We start from the raw sequence: 7641 nt of genomic DNA on the forward strand, positions 1-7641 counted from the left end.
GTTATTAAATAACTAATATTTTAAACGAATCACATAAAATAAAGCAGAATATAATTGTGCAGTTTAACATTGAGTGCCAAGAGACGTAATCAACGTAAAAATGAGGCATTCATTTATTATTATAAATCTGTAACAAGATATCTTGTACCTATATTATAGTTTTTATCTTCCGCAGCAGTTCGATTGTACGAGACGCTTGGATAAATGCATTTGACATTTCCGTGTTGTCGTGTTTACTGAATATTGTTCCCACAGTCACCTAGATAACCAAGCCGCATCCATAAATCGACACATTCCAAGTATCCTTAAACATCCTTATGCACTATTTATTGAACATAATATCAAGATTCCATGACAAAAGCATAAATAAAAAAATGCTTAACGGATCTTTGACTGAGAATGAGTAGATAACCCGAACAGACCCGAATAAAAATTTACATTAGCCTGACGTTAAATTTCGATGTATACATCAACATCAAGGTTTGATGTACTTCTGATGTTGAACATTAGAAAACATTACGATTCAGATGTGTTTATGCAAGGTAACATAATGTATACATCAGGAAATCAAACGTTTTTCTGATGTCAAGCAAATAATCCGAAACATCAAAATCTGACGTTTTCAAATGTTTTTTGATGTGCAAAAAACATAAAACTCTAACGATTTTCTTTTGTATGTTGATGTAAAATAACAATAGATTTGGACGTTTTCAGATGTTTCATGATGTGCAAAAACATTAGATTCAAACGTTTTGTTATGTATGTAGATGTAAAAAACATTAGAATTATACGTTATATTGATGCAAATTGAGACATCGGATTTAGATGTTTTCAGATGTTTTATGGTGTGCAAATACATTAGATTCAAACGTATTTCTGATGTATGTTGATGTAAAAAACATCAGATTCAGACGTTTCCTGATGTATGTTGACGTCAATTCTGACATTTGTTTTAGACGTTTTATGATGTGTAAATACATTAGATTCAAACGTATTTCTGATGTATGTTGATGTAAAAAATATCAGATTCAGACGTTTCCTGATGTATGTTGACGTCAATTCTGACATTTGTTTTAGTCGTTTTTAGATGTTTTATTGTGTGTAAATACATTAGATTCAAACGTATTTCTGATGTATGTTGATGTAAAAAACATCAGATTCAGACGTTTCCTGATGTATGTTGACGTAAATTCAGACATTAATTTAAAATGTTTTTAAATGTTTTATGATGTGCAAATAGATTAGATTCAAACGTATTTCTGATGTATGTTGATGAAAAAACATTAGATTCAGACGTTTTCTTACGTTCTCTGATGTACATAACCATTTGATACCAAGATGGATACTCATATTTGCAAAAAACAAACGTGTTCTAATGTTCTAGATTACATACCACAGTTATATGTATTGCGATTGATAGATATTGATAGATTGAAGTCATATTCTTAAATACTCGTTTTCCTTTCGATTGTCCGTCTCTAGGTCCGTCTAGAATGTCTTAGTAATGCATACATTTTGATCATAGCAGTAGCTCCCGTGCCCCATCAGTCAGTTAACTGACCTCAGCTTACCTAACATCATATGTGGCAACTCTTTAAGCGACATATTGGAACTAGTGCCGAGAACGCGAAGAGTCGTTAGACCACTGATGTAGGCGCCAAATCATGGGTGACGAATTTTACGGCGTGCTTGATCAAATTTGTAGCATTTTACACAATCTATTGGACAACAAAAGAAATTCGAATAGTTAATAACAACTTCTCATCAATACACCTATTGTCTACACCTCTAACTACATAGCACCTTACCTTACTTCCGACATGATAGATTGAAGTTATATCCTTAAATACTCGTTTTTCTTTCGATAGTCCGTCTAGAATGACTTAGTAATGCATACATTTTGATCATTGCAATAGCTCCCGTGCCCCATCAGTCAGTTAACTGACCTCAGCTTACCTAACATCATATGTGGCAACTCTTTAAGCGACATATTGGAACTAGTGCCGAGAACGCGAAGAGTCGTTAGACCACTGATGTAGGCGCCAAATCATGGGTGACGAATTTTACGGCGTGCTTGATCAAATTTGTAGCATTTTACACAATCTATTGGACAACAAAAGAAATTCGAATAGTTAATAACAACTTCTCATCAATACACCTATTGTCTACACCTCTAACTACATAGCACCTTACCTTACTTCCGACATGATAGATTGAAGTTATATCCTTAAATACTCGTTTTTCTTTCGATAGTCCGTCTAGAATGACTTAGTAATGCATACATTTTGATCATTGCAATAGCTCCCGTGCCCCATCAGTCAGTTAACTGACCTCAGCTTACCTAACATCATATGTGGCAACTCTTTAAGCGACATATTGGAACTAGTGCCGAGAACGCGAAGAGTCGTTAGACCACTGATGTAGGCGCCAAATCATGGGTGACGAATTTTACGGCGTGCTTGATCAAATTTGTAGCATTTCAGACATTCTATTGGACAACAAGAGAAATTCGAATAGTTAATAACAGCTTCTCATCAATACACCTATTGTCTACACCTCTACCTACTTAGCACTGAACCTACTTCTGACATTATGTTCATCGTACATGGTACACTTAAAAGATGTATATTTTCCTAATTCCGTCCTGGATTCCGGTCGCACTTGCGCCATACCATGCGGGAACAAACGTTCAAGCCGTGCGCATGTAAAATCACTACTTCCATTGATATGATGCCTCAAACAATCTGATTCGACGTGGATTGATGTTTACAGCTGTAAAAGAAAGCGGAACATGATGAATTTTACTTAAAAACTTACCGTTGGTACTTACTAGTCGTGATCAAAATTCTTTCCACTAAAATTTCCCTCACTGATGACACGTGTTTTATGACAGTTTGACAGATGCACTTTTTCCGAATCTCGGCAAAGCAAACCTTTTGCCGATTACAGTTGCAAAACAAAATGTAAAATTTCGGAGAATTTCTGAATGTTTTACCGGCCAGGTTCGTTAATTTGAATTACCGAGATCAAATCTTACGACTAACGATTAACGATTACGATTTCTAGAAAACGCAGCGAAAGTAATGTAGTAATTGATCTAATCGTGGAGCACAGTATTCCCTTATCTTCTTCTTCTTCTTGGCGTAACGTCCTCACTGGGACAAAGCCTGCTTCTCAGCTTAGTGTTCTATGAGCACTTCCACAGTTATTAACTGAGAACTTCCTCTGCCAATCACCATTTTGCATGTGTATATCGTGTGGCAGGCACGAAGATACTCAATGCCCAAGGAAGTCAAGGAAATTTGCTTTACGAAAAGATCCTGGACCGACCGGGAATCGAACCCGTCACCCTCAGCATGGTCATGCTGAATACCCGTGCGTTTACCGCCTCGGCTATATGGGCCCTTATCTAGAGAATTTAAATTAGAATTGTTTTCCTAAATACTCAGGCCTCAAAGTCTGATACAAACATCAAAATATCCTTTATCTCTGTCAAAAGTTTGAGAAGTGGGTTTTAATCACTCTAAATCTTCAAAATATGTTTAGGAATGTTCTGGTATAATCAACGTTTTCTCCAGCCGAAATCAATTTGCGTAGAATAGCTGATCGATATGACTACCCTTCACATACCCGACCCCCGACAACTCATTTTCAAAATGCTGGCATTTCGTCAATTTTCATCCGATTTTTTTGAAGTCGCCCTCAGCCTCAATTGATCATAAATTGGTGAAAGTTTGATACGTCGCACGGCATGTTTTGGTTGCAATCCAGAAATGTCCCCTATGTTACCCCCGTGGAACCTATGCTAGATGTTCCGAGATGGCCATATTAGTTGATACAGGCTTCAGGGTATCGTTTCTGACTCAGTTATTCGAAATCATGAAGTTTGATATGTCGCACGACATGTTTTGGATGAAAACCAGAAGTGTCCCCAATGAGGCCCCTCCCTAATGGTCTCACTACCCTATATCGACTAATTATTTCCTCAATGTTGTCCACGTCGTCTCGCAGTCATGTGTACAGGGGATAGACAAAATGATCGGGACAGGCAAAATTTTTCCTTTTCAATAATGTTCAAACAGCTGCAACCCCTCGAAAAGCGCATCAAACACTCCCAAATCCCCACTGTACCACCAGTTGTGTATCTGTGGTCAAAATTTGGAAAGGATCGCACTATTCTACACAAAGTTATTATCGTCGCTCCACCAAATCGAAGTCGTCGCTTGAAGCACATGCGAAGTTGCAGCTGCGAAGTAAATTTGAATCTATTTTTTCTGTTGCGCATCATTAAGCTAATTGAGAGCTACAATATGCACTAATCCAATTTGAGTTGCGACATTTCTGAGTAGGTTAAAAATCAATTTTCGCACCGCTGGTCACTTCGGATTTCAAGCAAAAGCATAATATAAAGATTCAAGGAAAAGGACGCAATCAGTGAAGTACTAGATTGAAAGTAGTGAGCTGGATTTTTGTATGGTGAGATGATTAATTCTCCATTTTTGCAATGAAATGTTGCAAACAGCGTGGGTTATATGATTTCTTGCCTAATTTGATGCTGTTTGAGCAAAACTTTGGATAATTGTGTTGTTGTATTATTTATTTCTTGCAACTTCAATAACACAGTTATCCAAAGTTTTGCTCAAACAGCATCAAATTAGGCAAGGAATCATATAACCCACGCTGTTTGCAACATTTCATTGCAGAAATGGGGAATTGATCATCTCACCATACAAAAATCCAGCTCACTACTTTCAATCTAGTACTTCACTGATTGCGTCCTATTATCCGATATCAAACCTTGAGCTGTTATATCTCCGGAATCAATGATCCGAATGCAATGAAATTTTGAGCGTCTATGACCCATATAATGAGCTATGAAAATCATTTGACTAAACTTAAAATTTTTAACAACTAAAATTATTAAGATTATTTTCTAATACAACACCAAATTATCCAAAATTTCAACATCGCTTCAAAATTCAAGATGCTAATTATAGTTCATTTAAATTCCCTCTTATTGACTCGAATATAAATATGTTTTGAAGGAATGTAACAACATAGCCAGCAATAAATTGAAAAAAGTGCATATGCGGGATGCATATTAAAAATAGACCAATTTACTAAAAAAAACATAAAATAAATGATATCGCTATAACATTTTCTCTTATTAACAATTTCAAGTTAAGTCAAATGTCCCTCAAAGCTTATCATACAAGTTACAAATGGTCAAAACCTGAGAGAGAGGAGACAGCTGGCTTCGATTGCGTGCTACTTAATGTCAAGGAAAACCTGTCACAAACTGTCACCGCGAACCGAGCTGAAAATCGCACATTGATGGTGTGGAGTGGCCAAATATCCAAAAGATCTTATTAAAATTTAGCTCCGTTTGTTGTAATTATAAAAGATAAAATTTTAATGATCAGTTTTCCTTGACCAGCGCAACGAATCCATTCATTTTCCATGCTCTGTGGCAACGAATTGAATTTGCAAATCATTTTTGACCAATAATATTTTTTCAAACCATTGTGCGGCCCACAAAGTTGTAAAAAGAAGTAAGAAGAAGACATGTCAACATCGTGGCTGTCAGTGAGCTGTCTCCTCTCTCTCACTGTCTCAGGTCAAAACTTTATTGCAATCGATTTATTGATGATTGATGTTTTCTTAATGATTCACAACGACTCTCATAACCCTTCCGGACTCAACCGACTGGAACTGTTTTCTGAGTATAGAAACTATTATGCTTTTGCTTGAAATCCGAAGTGACCGGCGGTGCGAAAATTGATTTTTGACCTACTTAGAAATATCGCAACTCAACTTGGATTAGTGCATATTGTAGCTTTTAATTAGCTTAATGATGCGCAACAGAAAAAAATAGATTCAAATTTACTTCGCAGCTGCAACTTCGCATGTGCTTCAAGCGACGACTTCGATTTGGTGGTGCGACGATAATACTAAGCCCTAGCAGGTCCCTCCTGTTTATCGAGCATTTCTGATAAATCAGCTATACTCCATCTGTAGCAGCCGGTTTGCAATGAACCGTTGGAGGCGCATTAAAGTGTTAAAGGTGATATTTTCATTACAAGAATTATAATTAACTTCCTTCACTTTAATACCGTCAAACCCTGTGATCTTGGCTAGGGAATCCACATCCAATCTACATCCATTTCCTGAAGGAATCCCTGGAGATGTTCCTGTAGAAACACCTGGAGCAGGGGGAGCGACATTAGCTTTGCCAAGATAAAAAACCTCAAAAAAGTCGAAAAAAGACCAAAAAAATCGCTGAAACCCGCAAAAGTTTTGCGGGTTTTACCGGGTTTTTTCGTCTTTTTTTTTACTTTTTTGGGGTTTTCCGGCTTGGCAAAACTAGTGTCGCTCCCCCTAACCTGGAGGAATTTCTGAAAGTATCCCTGAAGGAATTCATAAAGTAATCCCAGGTTTTTTTGCTGTTAGCATGACGTTTGTTTGAATTGAATACTAGTGAAAATTCGTGAATCTTGAGCTACTAAGTACACTTTATAACAGCATATGGTTCTAGAAGTCTTTTCCTACCGGAAGCGGTTCTGACAGCCGCAAAATTTGGCATGTTTTTTTTTATCTGTATTAACGAGATTTTTAGCCCTAGGCTAGTTCATCTCGAGACCCACACTTTACATCCCAAGGAAGAATCCACATTTTGCATATACATGTAGGCACCATCAGTAATATCCGTGTACAAAATTTCATGAGAATCAGTCAAAAATTGACTGAGTTATAGCAAAAACCAGACCCGTGCAAAAAAAAGAATCGGGTGTACGTTGAAAATGATGACTATTCATAACGTTAACTCAAAAGTGATGAAAAGTCAAATGGGACTGATATGCGAGTGGGGGCAGAATATTTCATGTTCAATGGCATCGTAAAAAGTTTAAAATCGCCAATCAAGGGTCAAGTCTAAGGTACTATAGTCATATTTAATTGGTATTTACACTTACCATACTTTCGCTCCCTAGTTTCTGTCGTTATCCCGGGAGCGGTCGCGTCGTGTACTGAGTACACGCGCCATGAAAACTGCACGCATGTGGTACACAGCGTGAGCGCGGCGTCGCTGCAGGTAGTCAAAGACGCGACTGCTCGAGGGTTATCGGATTTGACGGTGGGGCTCCGCTATGCAGCTGGGAGCCAGAGCAGACGCTTGGAACACAGCTCCTCCTCGCCTTTAGTTGGTGCTCTCACAATTGTGAGTTTCACTGCCGCAGCACCCAAACAGGTCGGAAATACCTTCCAAACCATATGTTCACTCGTTTACACCACTCGCCACCACCACTACACGGGACTCGCCGTCAATTAAGCACCTCCACACGGGGAACGCGGACAGCTAGACGGCGCTGGTCCGGCAGCCGTCGATGAAATCGGTCCCGTTCTGCTACGGACTCCCCTTCCGGCCATGATGTCATCGTCGGAGTCACTCATCTTGTCACCACCGCACCGCTTTAAATCTGACGTGATCTGATCTCGTCCGGAAGTTCCGATCGTTCAGCACGTCTCTTCGCAAATCTTTCACTCACCGAATCAAAACAACAAAATAATCTTCAGAGTACAGAAAGCCTTGCTCCCCGCCATCAGCCAGTCACCATTGCGGCACTTAGTAAACTTTTTCATCTT

This window comes from Aedes albopictus, chromosome 2 (genome assembly GCF_035046485.1).
Source record: "Aedes albopictus strain Foshan chromosome 2, AalbF5, whole genome shotgun sequence".
In the NCBI taxonomy this organism is placed as follows: Eukaryota; Metazoa; Arthropoda; class Insecta; order Diptera; family Culicidae; genus Aedes; species Aedes albopictus.